The sequence below is a fragment of the Eretmochelys imbricata genome, chromosome 14, assembly GCF_965152235.1.
Source record: "Eretmochelys imbricata isolate rEreImb1 chromosome 14, rEreImb1.hap1, whole genome shotgun sequence".
Lineage (NCBI taxonomy): Eukaryota > Metazoa > Chordata > Testudines > Cheloniidae > Eretmochelys > Eretmochelys imbricata.
Genome location: NC_135585.1, coordinates 44,011,702 through 44,032,303, shown reverse-complemented (window position 1 = coordinate 44,032,303; position 20,602 = coordinate 44,011,702). Strand labels below are relative to the sequence as shown.

The 20,602-nt window shown below is 45.4% G+C and overlaps 1 pseudogene; it reads right to left on the bottom strand.

Moving 5' to 3' along the window:
• Positions 1-90: 90 nt before the first annotated feature.
• Positions 91-11,040, bottom strand: LOC144274106 (olfactory receptor 287-like; annotated as a pseudogene).
• Between the last annotated feature and the right edge of the window lie 9,562 nt (positions 11,041-20,602).

Here is a 20,602-nt window from a genome sequence, read left to right as displayed (position 1 = left end):
CCCCTCCTCTCTCTCCCCCAGGACCCCCGCCCCCAGCACCTGTCTCTTCTCCTGGAGCTGGGCCTAGATCCAGGCCCCCTGCAGCCGGGCCTAGAAGGCATCGACAGCCGCCTCGGCGTCCACGGGGAATTTGAACACAGACTCCACGGGCCCCGACTCCTCGTTCCTGCAGAGCAACTGGCAGCCCATGTCCGCCACAAAGCCTCGGATCAACACCGACACTGAGCTGTGGTGTAGGGGCACTGGGGGGAGGGGGACATCAGCCACAGGCCCCCCACGGGCACCGGGGGGAGGAGCCACGTCAGCCATGGGGCAACCCTCCCCCTCACGGCACCGTCCCCCGCAGCCCTGACTCACCCGGCTCCTTGGAGCTGGTCAGGAGGCTGCAACTCATCATCTCGGCTCCGGGGTCGGGGATCTGTGTGAGGGGAAGGGCGGGGGGTGAGATACGGGGTTCCCATGGAAACTGATGAGCACAGGGTGCCTTGACACTCCCCCCCACACACACACACTCGGCGATGGCTCTGAGACCCCAGCCCCACCCCTCTGCTCAGCCAGGTCCTGTGGCAGGGAGTCCCACAGGCCCAAGCTCCTGAGATCAGAGTCACGGCTCTGCCCCAACTGCGCCAGCCCCCCGCAGGAAGGGGCAGGCAGGGACTGGGGTACAGCTGGCAGTTGGGGGATGGAGAGAGAAACATAGGGGGGTGTATGGGGATGGATGGACAGATGGAAGGAAGGAGAGGTGCAGGGGTCAGACGGACAGACGGAATGAAGGGGGATGGGGGACTCGTGCGTTAGAATGAGGGAGCTGGGAGCCAGGACTGCTGGGTTTTATCCCCAGCCCCTGGGGGGGCCCCTGGAACAGCGACAGGGGTTGCAGGGGACTCGGCTCGGTCACTGGGGGGTTGTTAACCCGGCTAGGCCCTTCTCCCCACTGTCGCCCTGCAGAGAAGCAGAGGTTTGTGGAGCAGGCTCCAGCTCCTGGCCATTCTTGGCAGGGACACGGCCCTGCTATTTACTCAGCTTTCACCCCAGGCTGGAGCAGTTGCCATAGACCCTCCGCCCCAACGGGGGTGAAATCCAGCCCTTGGCCGTGCCCAGGGGCTCCCGGCGTTCTTGCTCCACGCCCCGGAGCCGTTCGGCCTGGGCCTTGGATTTGCTGCCTTTCGACGGGGTAAAAGGGCGGCAGCCGGTTGATTTCTCCCGCAGCAGAAATCTGGCTCTGAGTTGAGCAGGGAGTCTCTGCGGAGGAGCGGGAGCTGAGGGTGGGATGGGGGCTAGGAACGCCAGAGCTGCCGTGAGCGAGAGGGGCTCCCAACCCCACTCTCCGAGCCTCGTTTCTGCTCGCCACCACTCCAGCCCCCTGGAGAATTCCCAGCTGGAAGGTGGGACGGGGAGACTGGGATCACCTGGGGGGTCGGGGGGGGGGGGGAAGTAGGCAGATTTCTAGACAAACCTCCCGCCCGGCTTCACACATGGCCCAGGATGGAGAATCCACCCAAGCCCCCAGGGGGTTGGGCCAGCAGCTAATTCCCCCCCCTCCCCGCCAGACAGGTGAGCCTCCCTCCTCGCCTGAATTCATCTGCCTGCAACTCCCAGCCACAGGACAGGCCACGTTCCCCCCGCAGGTATTTACCGCCTCTCTGGGCTGCGCTCCCTAGGCTGGGAAAGGGCTGAGGCCAGGGCAGGGCTCCAGCGGGGCGCGGGGGCGGGTCGGTTGGTCCCGGCACTGAACTCTGATGCCTAATTCCCCGCCCGGAGGAAGGGAGTCGGCGTGAAACTTCGGCCGATTCACAGGCGGCGGCTCCTGCTGCAGCAGCTGCTTCTTGGGGTGCGGCGGAGCCGCAGGGCGGGGTGGGCGGGGGTGGGGAGCTCCGACCCCTCATGGGACCCAGCGGACCCCAGGAGCCTGTGGGGAGCAGGTCAGGGCCGGTGCCCCCCGGTGCAAAAGGGGAGGGCTGAGATTTGTGTCGTCACACCGGCCGGGCGCCACGGGGATGGCCCCTGGGAAACCCACGCAGGGAGAAGCGCGGAAAGGGAGGGTGGATGGGGGGGGGGGCGGAGCAGAAACGTTTCGGGGTCACCTCCCTCCAAACACCCCCAAACCCGCCCCGGCACGCAGGGCCCTACACCCCGGGCGGGGAGACTCTGCAGGGGCGAAGCCCTGAGTCGGGGGATGGGCCCAGACCAGGAGGTGGGGGGCCCTGGACACGGAGGGGAAGGGGGGGCTGGGGCCAGGCCCCCCAGGGGAGGGGGCTCGACTGGAGCCCGATCTGCACCCCCAGTACCTTCTCGCTCGGTCCATGAGCAGCGAGGCCCTGAGCCAGGCTGGGAGGGAGAGTGTCCCCGCGAGCCCCGCCCCCCGCCAGGGAGCGTCTGCAAACACCTCACCCCCCACCCAACCCAGCCAGGGAGCGTCTGCAAACGCCTCACCCCCCCACCCAACCCAGCCAGGGAGCGTCTGCAAACGCCTCACCCCCCCACCCAACCCAGCCAGGGAGCGTCTGCCAGCTCCCCGTCCCCAGCTTCTAGAACCCAGGGACCGTCTGCACAGTTCAACGCCCCCCCAGCCGGGAGCCAGGGACTGTCTGCAAACTCTTCGCTCCACACATCCTGCTATGTCCCCGCATTGAACTGGGGCTGGGGAGAGGGGGTCTCCAAACTGCCCCTTGCTCCTTCCTGCCTCTTTATGGTGCAAAAAGCGGGGAGGATTGTGGATGCAAATGTTTCAACTCCAAGATACCCCTTTCCCATCAGGGTATTCACCCCACACTCTCCATCCAGGGGGCAGTGGTGGAAACGGGGGAGAACCCATCAGTCGACCCTCACACCGGTCTCTCAGTAGTGAGAAGGCATCCAAGAGCATGAGGAAGCTCTGCGGCATGTGGGGAAGGGAGTGGGGAGTTTTTCCACCCACTGCGTTTCCTCTGGGGTCTCTGCAGAGCCTTCTTTTAATGTCCCGCTGGATGGTGCTGGATCTGCGCCCCCAGCCCTGAGTCCTCTGTGGGTGGGAGCCCAGAGCTGGGGCAGAGAGAGCCCCCCCCTCCACACACAGCCCCATACCCATGGGTCTCTGGCCTGGGGGGACTCATTGTAATGGGGAGGTAGGAGGTCAGTCTCCATGGCCCCTCCAGACCTCGCTCTCTCTGCTGAGGCTGCCAATGAGGTAGTGCCCAGGGGGATGGGGGCATCTTCTCCCCTACGGCCTGAGCTGGGACCCACCAAATGGACCCCACAAGCAGGCATCAGCTGGGGTCGCTCTTTCACCCCCACGGAAGTGGCTCTGGACCGTAGCTGCTTCTGGGGTAGGTTCATAGGAGGCACCTGTGAACGGGGCAGCCTGACCCACCCAGGGGATGACACAGGGGGCACCCAGGGATCCCCCCTTCCTTGCAGTTCCAAACATCACAGTGTGAGAGGAGGGGGATCCCCACCCCCCACTCCCTGATACCCCCTCACCCTCGCTGCGAGTCTCTCAGCAAGGAGAGAAGAGGTTGTTACCTGCGGGGGACTCCGGCCTGGGGAGAATCTGGAGAGAGAAGGGAAGAGAAGAGAAGGGGTGAGAGCTCCAGGGAGGGGATGGGGGTGCAGAGGGATGGAGGGATGCTGGACGGGGGGATCTCCAGACAGACAGACAGAGGGATGCGGGCCGAGGGAGGTCACTTACCCAGCACAAGCAGAAGGAGAGTTCGTGCCATCCTGAGCTGGTTGCTCTGGGGTGGGAGCTGGGTTCTCAGCTCAGCCACCGCCCCGTCTGGATGCAGGGAGGGGGACGGGCCCTTCCCCTCTGATGGAGGCAGAGGAAGTCACAGCCTTAGGCGCAGTCACCGCTCAGCTCAGAGGGCCATTGCACTGTAACTGCAGTCCTCTTACTTTAAAGTGTAATGTGTATCCCTCTTTTGTATTTACATAGGGCTCATGTTGAAGGAGATTTTTGTCCACCACTCTGTTCCTGTGAGACACTAGGGCAAATTCTCCAAAGTCAAGTGAGTTACACCAGATGTGAATTTGGTCCAATGTCCCTTTGTAACATCAGTACCCAAGCTTGTATCCCAACTTGATAATAACTCCATAGGAAGGATAAATAAGTCTTTAATTTAAATACTCAGATCCTCAAACCATGAGCCTGGGATTTATACTGCATATTAGACAAAAAGCTCACAATAAAAATCATATCGTATGAGGTGATCAGGTCCCTCATTCACATTAATTGCTGTGTTTCTGTGTCTTGCTATCACTGTACACTGAGTTGAGTATGTTGTGAAATCAGTAACTTGAATTATTCTTTTATCCTTGTGAACCATCAAAGGATATTTCCTGAATTGTTTCAGGTGCTCCGATGGTCCAGTGAAGCACAATCTAGAAATTCCATTTGAAACATCCATGTTTGCCAAGAGAAACCAAAGCTACCAGTAAAATTCTATTCAAGTATCAGGGGAAATGAAGGTGTATTAACTGTATGGAGATCACAGTTAACAAAAAATATCTCTCTCTGTGTCCCCAGACACATCTATCTATCTAATCTAATTTATCGTACTACCTAGGTATTCCAACAATAAATATATTCAGACTAATCAAGTGCATAGTGTCTCACAAAAGTAGAATTCACAGAATAAACTAAATTGGTTGAGAATGATTTGGGGACATAATCTTCCTTGTACATATCACTTTCATAACCTTTAACATTTTGAAACAGCCTCCACCAGGCCCAAAGTGATAGCTATCCACAAAAGCACCACATTTCGGTGGCATTTCATGATTCTAACACCTGTGAGTGCATGGAAACGTTAGAATTTACACTCATGAAACTCAATGGGCTCAAGATTCAATGGAAACATGGACACTGCTTATGTGAATCAGTGAGTGACCACTTACAATGATCTTTATGTGAATATTAGGTAAATCAGATGGCACAAAATCTTAACCAGTTCCATGTTATTTTATGAAGCGATATTAATTGTACATAACAGATCCTTATGTTTTAAGTACATTTGGTAGACTGGATGCTAATCTACTGTAAATTGGCAGTTGAAGGTCTGGCCAAGACAGCAGGCAAGCCTCAAAGGGTTTGAATGTTGGGTTAAGATAAAATTCTGGACAATGTAAGGTGAAATCCTGGCCCCACTGAAATTAAGTTCTGTCGTTGACGTCAGTGTGGCTAGGATCTTCTTATGATTTTTAATGTCTGTCTCACAATATTTGTTGTTTTTCTTCAAATCTCAACTGCTTGAATCAACAGATCAGCTTTCATATTTTCTTTTACATAATCATTATCCCTCTCTCTTCGGTAGTTCTTTTCACCCATAGATCACAAAGCACTATGTAAAGGAGGTGAGAATCATTATCCCCATTTTACAGATGTGGAAACTGAGGCACAGAGAGAAGCCATTTGTTAGGGGGCTTATTCCTTCACCCACTTACTTCCCTGGTCCTTCTCACATGAACAGAGAGCAACAATACCCGAAGTCCAAAGGTGCAAACAATTCGATGTTTATTGGGGTGAAGTTCCAGCAAGCATGATTCCAGTTTCCTTCCTTAGTGTCCCTCTTCCCAGCTCTGATACCAAAGAGCCTTAGACCTGTCTCCCTCTTCCATTCCTGCCGTTAGCCAAACATGATTCCAATTTCCCCATCCACAGTTCCCATTTCCCCCTGCCCACACACCCACCCACCCATTCACTTCCTGATTGACTGCAGACTATACAGCCCCCTAACACCATTACTTGTCCAAAGTCATCCACCAAGCCAATGGCAGAGCCAGGAATAGAACTAAGAAAAGGAGGACTTGTGGCACCTTAGAGACTAACCAATTTATTTGAGCATAAGCTTTCGTGAGCTACAGCTCACTTCATTCTCCTAGTCGCAGTCCAGTCCTCTTGCCACCAGGGCACACTCATGGTTACAGAGAAAAGCATAAAAACATGAAGTGCACCCTACAGACTCAAAAACCAGACAGCAAATCAAAAGAACCCAACATTTATTATTTAAAGCCAATCTCATGATTTCTAATGACGTCTCCTCTCCTTGCTGAGATGCTCGCAGCGAGGGTGAGGGGGTATCAGGGAGTGGGGGGTGGGGATCCCCCTCCACTCACACTGTGATTTTAAAGGTGAATCAGGACTAAGATTCTGGATTCAGTTTTGACATCATCAAAATTTTGTAAGCTATTCTCACATATTTTCAGTCCAAACCAGCAGAATCCGTGCGAAATCAATCTTTCCAAAATTTTGGAATGCTCGTGTACTAAAAACAAAGAAAAAAAGAAGCCTACAAAAATACCCATCTGGGTTTTTACCCAGTCTGGAACTGGAACCGGAACTTTATTCTGAATCCCCTTCAAAATCCACTGGGGTCTTGATTTGAGGTTCCTGTGGGTTTATCTTACCTTGGTTTGGAAGGATTAAATTTTTATCAGTAAATGTCGGGAAATAGGAGGTAGGTAGGAGGAAGGGCAGTGTAGATACAAGTCTAATAGGTTATACTGGTAGTAAAATAACCGTGCCTAATAGGGTACAGAATGTGAGTGAGGCTAAACAGCAAAAATTAAGATGTTTGTACACTAATGCAAGGAGCCTAGGTAACAAAATGGAGGAACTAGAGTTACTGGTGCAGGAAGTGAAACCAGATATTATAGGTATAACAGAGACCTGGTGGAATAGTAGTCATGACTGGGCTACAGGTATTGAAGGGTATGTGCTGTTTAGGAAAGACCGAAATAAAGGTAAAGGTGGTGGAGTAGCACTGTATATCAATGATGAGATAGAATGTAAAGAAATAAGAAGCGATGAAATGGATATGACTGAGTCTGTCTGGGCAAAAATTAAATTGGGGAAGAAAACTAATAGAGCCTCCCCTGGGATAGTGCTTGGGGTGTGCTATAGACCGCCGGGATCTAATTTGGATATGGATAGAGCCCTTTTTAATGTTTTTAATAAAGTAAATACTAATGGAAACTGTGTGATCATGGGAGACTTTAACTTCCCAGATATAGACTGGAGGACGAGTGCTAGTAATAATAATAGGGCTCAGATTTTCCTAGATGCGATAGCTGATGGATTCCTTCAGCAAGTAGTTGCCGAACCGACTAGAGGGGATGCTATTTTAGATTTGGTCTTGGTGAGTAATGAGGACCTCATAGAGGAAATGGTTGTAGGGGATAATCTTGGCTCAAGTGATCATGAGCTAATTCAGTTCAAACTGAATGGAAGGATTAACAAAAATAAATCTGCAACTAAGGTTTTTGATTTCAAAAGGGCTGACTTTCAAAAATTAAGGAAATTAGTTAGGGAAGTGGATTGGACTGAAGAATTTATGGGTTTAAAGGTAGAGGAGGCCTGGGATTATTTTAAATTAAAGCTGCAGAAGCTATCGGAAGCCTGCATCCCAAGAAAGGGGAAAAAATTCATAGGCAGGAGTTGTAGACCAAGCTGGATGAGCAAGCATCTTAGAGTGGTAATTAAGAAAAAGCAGAAAGCATATAGGGAGTGGAAGAAGGGAGGGATCAGTAAGGCAAGCTACCTTATTGAGGTCAGAATATGTAGGGATAAAGTGAGACAGGCTAAAAGTCAAGTAGAGTTGGACCTTGCAAAGGGAATTAAAACCAATAGTAAAAGGTTCTATAGTCATATAAATAGGAAGAAAACAAAGAAAGAAGAAGTGGGACCGCTAAAAACTGAGGATGGAGTGGAGGTCAAGGATAATCTAGGCATGGCCCAATATCTAAACAAATACTTTGCCTCAGTCTTTAATAAGACTAAAGAGGATCTTAGGGATAATGGTAGCATGATAAATGGGAATGAGGATATGGAGGTAGACATCACCATATCTGAGGTAGAAGCGAAACTCAAACAGCTTAATGGGACTAAATCGGGGGGCCCAGATAATCTTCATCCAAGAATATTAAAAGAATTGGCACAAGAAATTGCAAGCCCATTAGCAAGAATTTTTAATGAATCTGTAAACTCAGGGGTTGTACCGTATGATTGGAGGATTGCTAACATAGTTCCTATTTTTAAGAAAGGGAAAAAAAGTGATCCAAGTAATTATAGGCCTGTTAGTTTGACATCTGTAGTATGCAAGGTCTTGGAAAAAATTTTGAAGGAGAAGGTAGTTAAGGACATTGAAGTCAATGGTAAATGGGACAAAATACAACATGGTTTTACAAAAGGTAGATCGTGCCAAACCAACCTGATCTCCTTCTTTGAGAAAGTAACAGATTTTTTAGATAAAGGAAACGCAGTGGATCTAATTTACTTAGATTTTAGTAAGGCGTTTGATACGGTGCCACATGGGGAATTATTAGTTAAATTGGATAAGATGGGCATCAATAGGAATATTGAAAGGTGGATAGGGAATTGGTTAAAGGGGAGACTACAACGGGTCCTACTGAAAGGTGAACTGTCAAGTTGGAGGGAGGTTACCAGTGGAGTTCCTCAGGGATCGGTTTTGGGACCAATCTTATTTAATCTTTTTATTACTGACCTGGGCACAAAAAGTGGGAGTGTGCTACTAAAGTTTGCAGATGATACAAAGCTGGGAGGTATTGCTAATTTAGAGAAGGACAGGGATACCCTACAGGAGGATCTGGATGACCTTGTAAACTGGAGTAATAGGAATAGGATGAAATTTAATAGTGAGAAGTGTAAGGTCATGCATTTAGGGATTAATAACAAGAATTTTAGTTATAAGCTAGGGACGCATCAACTAGAAGTAACAGAGGAGGAAAAGGACCTTGGAGTATTGGTTGATCATAGGATGACTATGAGCTGCCAATGTGATATGGCTGTGAAAAAAGCTAATGTCGTCTTGGGATGCATCAGGAGAGGTATTTCCAGTAGGGATAAGGAGGTTTTAGTACCGTTATATAAGGCACTGGTGAGACCTCACCTGGAGTACTGTGTGCAGTTCTGGTCTCCCATGTTTAAGAAGGATGAATTCAAACTGGAACAGGTACAGAGAAGGGCTACTAGGATGATCCGAGGAATGGAAAACTTGTCTTATGAAAGGAGACTCAGGGAGCTTGGCTTGTTTAGCCTAACTAAAAGAAGGCTGAGGGGAGATATGATTGCTCTCTATAAATATATCAGAGGGATAAATACCAGAGAGGGAGAGGAATTATTTAAACTCAGTACCAATGTGGACACAAGAACAAATGGATATAAACTGGCCACTAGGAAATTTAGATTAGAAATTAGACGAAGGTTTCTAACCATCAGAGGAGTGAAGTTTTGGAATAGCCTTCCGAGGGAAGTAGTGGGGGCAAAAGATCTATCTTGCTTTAAGATTAAACTCGATAAGTTTATGGAGGAGATGGTATGATGGGATAACATGGTTTTGGTAATTAAATATTCACGGTAAATAGGCCCAATGGCCTGTGATGGGTTTTAGATGGGGTAAGATCCAAGTTACCTGGGAAAGAATTTTCTGGGAAAGAATTTTCTGTAGTATCTGGCTGATGAATCTTGCCCATATGCTCAGGGTTTAGCTGATCGCCATATTTGGGGTCGGGAAGGAATTTTCCTCCAGGGCAGATTGGAAGAGGCCCTGGAGGTTTTTCGCCTTCCTCTGTAGCATGGGGCACGGGTCACTTGCTGGAGGATTCTCTGCTCCTTGAGGTCTTTAAACTACAATTTGAGGACTTCAATAGCACAGATATAGGTGTGAGGTTTTTTTTGTAGGAGTGGTGGGTGAAATTCTGTGGCCTGCGTTGTGCAGGAGGTCAGACTAGATGATCATAATGGTCCCTTCTGACCTAAATATCTATGAAAAATGCCAGTTTCGCCACGCAGAACGTCAACCGCCCAAAAAAAAAAAAGGTCCAAAAAACCAGTTGTCGTTAAATAATTATTCTTTGACCCACCTTGTTGTCTGACATGCCACAGTAATTTCCCACAAGTGTGAAAATACAAATAGACAATATTTTTTTAAAAAATGCTCACAAATAAACCTTGATATTCTCTGTCAAAATTATAAAAATTAAAAATTGAATTCTGCCAAGCCTGTCGATATCTCTATCCTCTCCACAGGCCAGGCTTTAATAGAAATAAATAATTGGCACATGTGCAATTTGTTTCATTTTAAATTAAATACAAAGTAAGAGGATAACAATGCATAAGGGCTGGATTTTGAAAGGTATTTAGGTGCTTAATGGGGTTTTAAAAAGTATCTAGGCCCTTAAAACTCATAGAAAATCCCATTAGGCACCTAAATACATTTAACAATCTGGCTGTAAATGTTCAAGGATGTGAGACACTAAGGACCAGATTGTTAAAGGTATTTAGTCACCTAACTCACACTGATTTCCATTGGAGTTGGGCAGCTAATTATCTTTAGACTTCTGGCCCTCAGGGATTGTTGTTGTTTTTTCAATACCCTATCAACTTTGGTATATCTTTCATGTGCAGACTCATTTTTCTTTCACCACATTTTCTGTGACAGCCAATGACCTCCAGCACATTTTGAAAAACATCGCTTCCCTGAATACATGTTTCAGGGCTTCTTTTACCTCTGGGTTCCTCAGTGTGTAGATGAAAGGGTTCAACAGGGCTGTGACAATAGTATTCAAGACGGTGACTATTTTGGTCAATTCCAATGAGTTCTGCATGGAAGGGTTGACATGTAGGAAAATGGTCGAACCGTACCAGATAATCACAACTGTGAGATGGGAAAAGCAAGTTAAAAAGGCCCTTCTCCATTCCTTATCTGATGGGATTGTCAGTACAGTGGAGATGATGTAAAGGTAGGAGAGCAGGGTTATGACACAGGAGCCCAGGATGACGATGAAGGAGATGATAAAGGCCACCAGATCAATAAGGTAGGTATCTGTGCAGGAAAGAACTATCCACGGTGCTAGGTCCCCAGAAAAGTGATGGATGACACTAGGGCACAGAAGGACAACCTGGTGATCAGAAATGCTGGGACAGAAATAGCCAGGAAACCACACAACCAAGAGCCCAACAGCCAGCTGAGCAGTCAAGGTGCTGTTCAGGATGGAGCTGTAGAGCAAAGGATAGCATATAGCCAAATAGCAATCGTAGGCCATGACAGCCAAGAGAAAATCTCTGTGCATCCTAGGGAGAAAACAAAATACATCCGTAGGACACAGCTGACGAAGAAGATGGATTTGCTTTGGGACACAAGGTTGGCAAGCGTCTTTGGGATACAAGCTGTGGTCTGCCATACCTGCGGGAAGGAGAAATTGCAGAGAAGGAAGTACATTGGGGTGCGAAGAGGACGGCTGGTTGCCACTAGGACTATGATCGCCACATTTCCTGTGACAAGGAAGAGCACAAAGAGCGAGATCTGCAAATATTGGGTCCCAGGGAATCCCAGGAGAATAAATTCCTTCACACTGGTGTGATAGCCCTTTTCCAGTGCGGTCAGCTTTACCTGCCAAAACAAATGAAGACATGAAATTAAACTGATTAAACACAACCGTGGCTTTGTGGGTTACAGATGATTTTGATGCACAGAAAGAGCAGATAATTAAAAGAGGCAGGAAATAATGGTTTAAGGCTGAAAATATCCTATTGCTATTACATTTCTGGAGCCTTCCTGCTCACAGGGTGAATTTAAGCTTGTCCTAAATTTTCCTGTGGAAACTTTTTTTCCAGTGGAAAGTGGCTTTTGGACCAAAAAGAAACTTTCCGGATAGAAATTCCATTTTCAGGTGTTCCTTGAAAAAGACAATTTTTAGTTTTTGTCAATGAAACATGTTTTTTCCACGGTCAGCATCCAAAGCCCAAGATTGATTTTATTTTAATTGATATTTTTGTTGTTTTAAATTGAAAATGTTCAAATAAAAAGTTGTTTTCTGGATGTGTGTGTGTGGGGGGGCGGGAATGGGAGTTGTCCTTTTGACAAAACTCTGAAAAATGTCAACAGAAGAAACAACATTTTTCCTGTAAATTCTTCAGGATTCAGGAGCCAAATCATTTTCAAATGAGACCTATGGGTGTTAGGCATTCAGCACAATCTGAGATTCCTTTAGAAGTGAACAAAACCCCATCGTCTCTTTTGAAAATCCCTGCTAAATAGGGTGAGCTTTTCAAAAGTTCTCAGTATAGGCCTATTTCTGCTCCTGAGGAAGGAAGTCAATAGGATTATTGTCATTGAGTCAGTGGGAGCAGACTTAGGTCAATACTGAACACATGAGATTTGTACCTGTCAATTTCCTTCCTACAATGCAAGAGGACATTTAATTCTTTTTGTGCAGAAAGTCTCAGGTTCTAAGCCTGCTGAAGTCCCAAGTTGGAGTGGGGATGTTATACAAAGTTGCAGTTAAGAGGACAGCTACTCAATTTTGGAGCATAAATAACCATTTACATATATAAACCTGCATTCATTTTGGGTGGTTGAAAATGAGTCAGTTGCAACCTCCTTTGACCAATTGAGACTGAGGTGTGCAAGGCCATGCAATGCGCCAATTACAGCAAAGCTCAGGGCCAGAGAGGACCAAAGAACAAAGGAAGCAATTTTCCTAAACAAAATCACAAAAAATGCATCCCTTTTTTATCAGAATTTTAAATTCTGATGAAGAATTTCCTCAAAACTGTGAATTTCAAACATTTTTGACCAGCTGTGCCAGGAGTCTGCAATTCTTCTCTCCGTTTAGTCAGTGGAACATACTTCTCAACCAGAACCGTTAATAGAACCCAGGAGCCCTGATTCTCAGCCCCCGCTCTGCTCCAACCACGATCCTAACTCCCCTCAAAGAATGGGAATAGAACCCAAGTGTACTGATTCCTGGTCCTTTGATACAACAGCTATTCTACACATCCCTAAAAGAGCTCGGCACAGAATCCAGGTACCCTCACTCCTAGACACCTGTGCTAAGCAACAGACAGCAAGCCCCACAAATACAGCAAAACTGTAATATGCCGAGTTTCTAAAACACCTTCAGAAAAAAATACCAGGTTCCTAGTGCTGGCCAAAATATGTGGACAAATTGGAGAAAGTCCAGAGAAGAACAACAAAAATGATTAAAGGTCTAGAAAACATGAGCTATGAGGGAAGATTGGGGCGGGGGGGGAGGAGGGAAAGGGCTTGTTTAGTCTGGAGACGAGAAGACTGAGAGGGGACATGATAACAGTTTTCAAGTACATGAAAGGTTGTTACAAGGAGGAGGGAGGTAAATTGTTCTCATTAACCTGTGAAGTAGAACAACAAGTAACGGGCTTAAATTGCAACAAGGGCAGTTTAGGTTGGACATTAGGAAAAACTTCTAAATTGTCAGCGTAGTTAAGCACTAGAATAAATTGTCTAGGGAAGTTATGGAATCCCTATCTTTGGAGATTTTTAAGAGCAGGTTAGACAAACACTGTCAGGTGCCACAAGTACTCCTTTTCTTTTTGTGAATACAGACTAACACGGCTGTTACTCTGAAAACTGTCAGGGATGGTCTAGATAATACCCTTTTAACAAAGTTAAAATAATTTTCTAACCTCAGATCAAGTTTGGTGGTTGCTTCAGATATTGATGGAAAATACAAGGTCTTTGGGAGAGGAAGAGTTATTTTGTATGTTTGCAAACTCCCTTATGATTAGTTCTCCACAGAATGTTTACATCCTTTCTGAGGTCTTATGAAAAAGTCACACATGAGGTACTTTCTGAGGAACAGTTTATGATCCCGTGGGTGGCTGAAATTTCTGTTCAGCTCGCAGTTGCTATCATGCATTACATTTGTTCTTGTTCACTTTTGCTTGTACTAACAGAAGAAACTTCCAGTATGGGCAGGCTGTTCCCATAACTGCTTCTGCATGTGGCCTCTTACAGCTCTTTCTGAAGTATGAGAATTTGGTGAGGATTACCATACACTCGAGACTGAGACAGTCAGGTTTATTCATTCAAACCTTTCTTTGAACCAAAAGCAAGGCCCTGCACGTTACAATTACCATAAAAGCAATAAGAAAAGGAGTACTTGTGGCACCTTAGAGACTAACCAATTTATTTGAGCATGAGCTTTCGTGAGCTACAGCTCACTTCATCAGATGCATACCGTGGAAACTGCAGCAGACTTTATATATACACAGAGAATATGAAACAATACCTCCTCCCACCCCACTGTCCTGCTGGTAATAGCTTATCTAAAGTAATCTTCAGGTTAGGCCATTTCCAGCACAAATCCAGGTTTTCTCACCCTCCACCCCCCCACACAAATTCACTCTCCTGCTGGTGATAGCCCATCCAAAGTGACAACTCTTTACACAATGTGCATGATAATGAAGTTAGGCCATTTCCTGCACAAATCCAGGTTCTCTCACTCCCTCACCCCCCTCCAAAAACCCACCCCCATACACACACAAACTCACTCTCCTGCTGGTAATGCATGGTAAAGCAATGAATGACAGATATACAGAAAAAGATATTGCCCAATTACCTTCTCTTGGGGGCGTAGTCACTGTCGATTTTTCCTATGAGGGTCTGACTATTCCCTTACACTCTAGCATATTTATACCTTTACACGTTATCTGACCATCCAATCAACATTAAGCATTGTGTCTTACTTAACCCATAGTATATACATGTGCAGGCTTCAGTTTACAAAACTTTTTCTGTCCAGGCTACTTTTATGTCATCGTGTCCCTTTTCCAATTGGTTTATTTACTTGGATCGTATCACTCAAATATAGGGACTTTTCTGTTTTTCACAATACAGGGACGTTTTGGCAATACCTTTTATGTATTGTACTGATTAAATTCCTTTTATCTATGTCCTTCAACACAGTACAAAACACCTTTGTCTTACCCAGCCGCTGTAAGCATTCTTTAAAGAAGTCTCTCCACTCGGACGAATTTCGCAAGCAACACTCATGTCGAGCAAAAACTTGGCTGAAGCCAGTGAGCTTAGCATAAGTATTACCTTGGCCTGTCCACATTTCTTCACCAGACTAGACCCATGTGTAGGACTCTTCCAACACCAGGCACTGGTCACTGTTACAGATGCTTTCCTTAGACTCCAACAACAGGGTGCAAACTGGTGACAAATGCAATGTTGATATTTCTCCACCACAATGTGAGCAAAGACTTACTAATTCATATCATACAGGTCATCAACTCACTATATCAGCTGTAGATTTCTGTCAACCTATGTCTTTGGTCCTGTGTCCCATGCTGAGATGAGGAATCGAATTCAGCCGCTGCACTACTGAAGACCTCCTTAAGTGATTCTGTGAGGGTTAGGTGTAAGGTAAGTACTTCTCTGCAAAGGACGATTTTCACCCTAAGGCGTACAGAATCTGCCCACTGGCTCTGAACTGCAATAAGTCACAATTTCTGTATTCTAGCCACAAACACACATGCTCTCATCCTTGCAGCTCATTTACATTAGGAGCTCTGACCTATCACTTAGAATGGGGTGTCCATGTTGCCAAGCCTAACGATGTTATCATGAATCTCTCACTGAGTTGAGGGCCATAAAGTCACAGATCCTGATTCTCTTCGCACATGTATTACACTATTATGGGGAGTAGCTTCTGCTTTAGGGGCCAGTCCTGCCTCAATTAAGTCCATGCCAAAGTGGACTGGTATTTTCAAATGTGCCTAAAGGAATTTAGGTGCCCAAATTTCATTAATTTAAATGGGAGTTGGAAACCTAACTCCCTTAGTCGCCTTTGAAAATCCCAGCCTAAATCTCTGGAAGGGGAAGGGAGATCAGGTGCATAATTTCAGCAATTATTTTACCCCTGACTTAAATTTTATTCAGTCCTTAGCCCAGCAAATTCCCATTGTATTTACCAGGATGATGCCTGATATTGCTCAGTAATTTTCACTGAGTAAATTTCATGTGAATGGCCATATTTTGGCCAGCACTAGGAACCTGGTATTTTTTTCTGAAGGTGTTTTAGAAACTCGGCATATTACACTGTGGATGGCAAATGCTCTGAGCAGTTCAGGATTTCATGAGCACAATGACAACCCGGTGGAACTGGATAGCTAAGCACCAGGGCTGAGATCCTCAAAGGTATAAAGGTGCTAAAGAGACAAACAGGTGCCTAGCAGGATCTTCAAAAGCACCTTGGTGTCTAACTTCCATTGAAGTCCCTAGAATTCAAACTATACTACATTCAAGCACACTAGGGAGCCTTAGGGTAAAATTTCCTAAAGCACCTAGGTGACTTAGGAGCTTAAGTCTCATTGGCTCTTTAGGCAATTAGCTGCACTTGAAAATTTAACTGTCAATCCTATTTTCAAAAGTGATTTGTGGCCAGATTAGTTGAGGTATTTAGGCACCTAGTGGGATTTTGAAAAGCACCTTGGTACCTAAATCATTGATTTCAATGGATGTTAGGCAACTAGAAGGTTTGAAAATTCCACTAGGTGCCTAAATACTTTTAAAAATCTGGCCCTAGGGCTTGTCTATACAGAGAAGACACAGCAACTTAACTTCAATATGTTTATTTAGTCCACTGCAACTTTTGTGCCTTTGTGGACTCTTTAGGTTGAAAACTGGTTATATCAGTTCAGTTTGCACCTGAAAATTGATATACATGAGGTTTAAACCAATATAATATCCCTATACAAAGTTGCACTCTTTTAGCTAAATTGGTATAAAATCACACCTTTCATTATGTCAGTACAACTTTTTGTGTAGACTAGAGGCAAATATTTCAAAAGCACCAAAGTGTCTTAGAACCAGATTTTCAAAGGTTATTAGGTGTCTAGTGGGATTTTCAAAGGCCTAGGCCCCTAAACCCCATTGAATTGAATTGGAGTTATGTGCTTAACCTGCATAGGTACTTCTGAAATTCCCACTAGGTGCCTATCTGCCTTTCTTCAGATGTCTGAATGTCTTTAGCTTCTGGTGCTTTATACTTCTGTATCTTAGACCACCTATTAGGTTGCCTAAATGTGGACGTAGTTGCCTAACTTTGGGCAGCCACTTAGGGCCAGATTTGAAAAAGTATTTAGTCACCTAGTGAGATTATTAAAAGGACAGAGGCACCTAACATCCACAGAAATCAATGAGTTGTAGGTTCCGAGGTGCTTCTGGAAATTTCAATAGGCATCTAAATACCTTGAGAAATCTGTCCTTTTGTCTTTTACAAATGGAGAAACTGAGGAACAAAGAACTTAAACAATTTCACAGTGGTCCATCAGCAAGTCAATGGAGACACAGAACCAAGGTCTCCTAACTTCCAGTGCTCTTCTTTAAACAAGGACACCGTCCTCACTAAGCCAGGGGTTTGGCACATTCTTGAGAAGACAGTGAAATTCTGTTGAGACCAAATCCCAAGAGCACTTCTGAGGAACATAAATTTGTCTTCTTTCTTGGACCTGTTGAGTTGCCATACATAAACGAAACAGTGTAGCCAGACAGCCAGCCCCCCCCCCTCAGACCAGCATTGCTGGAAACACAGGAGGAAGCCGGAACAGGGCACTTAACATATATTCCAGCACAGCCTTTGAAGCTGTGAAAGCACAGGTGTGCTGCTACAATGTGCCTCTGGGAGCAGATACAACGATTAAGCTCACAGCAGGCAGAGGCCCTGTGACAGACATGGCTTTTAGCCCCTACTAACTAGTGTGATGCACACACACCAACATCCTAGTTGGGAAAATATTTACCCTGATAAAAGAAATGTCCAGTAGTCGACACTTATTGTTTCTCTCCCTTGCAAGTGTAAACTACTCTTGCGAAAGCTGGCGTCACCCAGACAGACCAGCCTCAATTTGGCATAAGAAAGGAGAAAGAGAATAAAGGAGTACAGAGGTATAAGTAGGGGACCTACAGCACCATGATTTTTGAGTGCTTTTCACTATCTATCTGCTGGTCAGATAAGTGACAGCCTCCCAAGGCTTGTGCAGCTAAGAGGGTCCCTACGCCTTGTCCCTTATTCGTCTTTCCGCGGACTTGAGTGACCGATCCTGGCTTGGCTCCGCTGGAATCGAGAGATGCAAGGAGGGTAAGAAGCACCCACACCTGATCTCCTATCTTTATGTACACATATTTTGAAATAGAGCTCTATACTTTGTTTTCTTTCTTTGGGATTGTGGCTTCAGTTTTGTAACTTGTTTGTGTGTGTAACATCTCTACATTTAAATAAGTAGGCACTAGCAATTTTGTAACCATATGATTAGAATCTAGCTTAATAAATTTTGGTAACCATTTATGCATAAGCCTGACTTGTTTTCTCTGGTTTACTGTAAAGCAGCCAACACAATTAAAGAACCTCAGCCGTTTTGGCTCTAAAGCCTGGCCATTAGGTGAGAGTACTAAGAGCCTAGCGTTGAGTTGTGCCGCCTCCACGGGGCAAACTCTTGGGGCACCTGTCAGTCAATCCTGGCTGCCCGCTGCGAAGGAGCTCTGAGCTCTAGCAGTTAAAGTCACGGGTGTGGAGAGGCTCTTAGTGCTGCCATTGGGGCACCTGTCAGTCAGTATTGACTGCCCGCTGCGAAGGAGCTCTGAGCTCTAGCAGTTAAAGTCACGGGTGGTTAGGACCTTGGGGCATCCGTCAGCCTAGCCCGGGCTGCCCGCCGCGAAGGGACAGTGCGTCCTAGCGGTTAAAGTCACGGATGGTATAAACGGGCATAGCTGGCACCTCACCAAACATCCTTGGCCGTCGGCTAACAAACTGGTAAGGGAAAAAGACAGCAGGGTGATGACAAAATGGTAATGCAATGAGATTCTAATCAATATAGAAATTTATGCAATAGTAGGAAGATTTTGTGTATGAAACCTTTAAATGTTTGATTTATAGCTGGAGGAAAAAATATGGCTTGCAATGCATTTTTTTCCTCAGAATCCAAGAACGCCTCAGTCTAAGGAGAGAATATAATGTGTGAAGGAGCTCTGTTCTGGCTAGTTCTGTCAGCAAAAGCTAATAAGTTAGGTCCACTAGAGAGAGAGAGAGAGAGGATCCCAGAAATATACTTTAAACCACTTGTATTAAGACCTATTTTTTGTATACTTGGTAAAGTGACCTACTGGGCCATATCTGGTTGGAAGGAATAGGTTTCCCAGTGAGTAATTGGTTCATCTGTAACATACTTCCTTCTCTCTCACTTACTTTCTCACTTTCTAAATTTCACTCATCTTTTTCAACTCTTGAATGCAGAAGAGAAAATAACTATATGATAGATCTGTGGAACTCGCTGCTGCTGTAATTTATTGAGTCCCATAGATAAGAATGTAAAAATGGATTGGATAGTTCTCTAAGAGGTAGACTTAGGTTTTCATAGCCACAAATGCCACATGGACACCCACTCCTCATTCATTTTCACGGGCATTTGTTTGTTTAAGAACCAGATTTTTAAAGGTTTTTAGGCACCTAATGAGATTTTTAGAAGTATCTTGGCATCTAAAAATCCTTGATTGCAATGGGTATTAGACACCTAGCTGCTTTGAAAAATCCCACTACACACCTAAAAGCCTTTAAGAATTTGCCCCATAATCCCTTAGGCAGCTTTTGAAATCTCAGCTGTAGCCTGGTCTGGTAGATGGGAAATAAGGAGTTGGAGTTTGTCCCAGCTCTGTCACTCATTTACTGTGTGAAAGTCAGATTAACTGTCTGTGCCTCAGTTTCCCCATCTGTAAATAAATGAAATAATCCCACTCACCCACCTTGGTAAAATGGTTTGAAATCTACAGGTGAAAAAGCACCATGAATTTCTTCCCAAGTCTACTAGAGTGAATGAATAGAATAACTTTGACATCCTCTGTCATTGGATCAGGCCCTCTGTAACGATGAAGTTTAGGGTATTAGAAGGCAGGAGATGGTCTCTGTTCCGGGCTTTTCCCCTGACTTCCGATGCATCCCTAAGCAAGATCCTTTACCCCTCTGCCCTAATGTCTCCTCATATGGCAGAGGATTGATAATGCTTAATTATTTACTACAGAAGGGCATTGGGCCCATTCCAAACAACACTGAAGTTATGGCTACAAAGGGAGTTCTTTTCAACCTGTTGTAGAATAAAATAGCTTAGGACTGGACAGTGATTTGAAGATGTAAAGATGTTTATAAGTACAAGGTATTATTATCTTTGCCAGACTAGCTCAGATTAGCATAAGGAGGATAATCATTATGGGTACGATTTTTAAAAGAGTCTGTGGGAATCAGGCATTTACATTCCACTGAATCACAAGGAGATTTGAATTTTTAATTGCTTTGAACTCCTTTGAAAATCCCATTGCACAGTGACAATCAATCGTTTATCCTTGAGGGCAAAGTCTTATTTCCGTCTCAGCTGAGCATGGAATGTGCCTCTAAGGTCCGGCACTGCAAAATCAGGTACATTTATTTTGGTTTATAATTTCTTCTTTTGTAAAATGGGGACAATGACCCTGACTCCAGTTGTAAAATGTGTTGAGATCTACTGATGAAAACCATTGCACAAAAGCTAGGGATTATACTTAATGAGCATTGACAATTAAGCACTGTCTGGTACATAATTCTGTATGAAATTCTTGTTCTGTTCTCACTTGTACGTTAATATGTCATGGATAGGCTTGGCAGCATTTTATTTTTATTATTTATAATTTTGATGGGTACTGTCACTGTTTGTTTTTAAGCATTTTCTCCACTTTTTATTTATTTCAGTGTTCATAGTTGTACAAAATTATGGGGGTGGGGCGTGGGAGACTGTCAGACAAATGATAGTTAACAC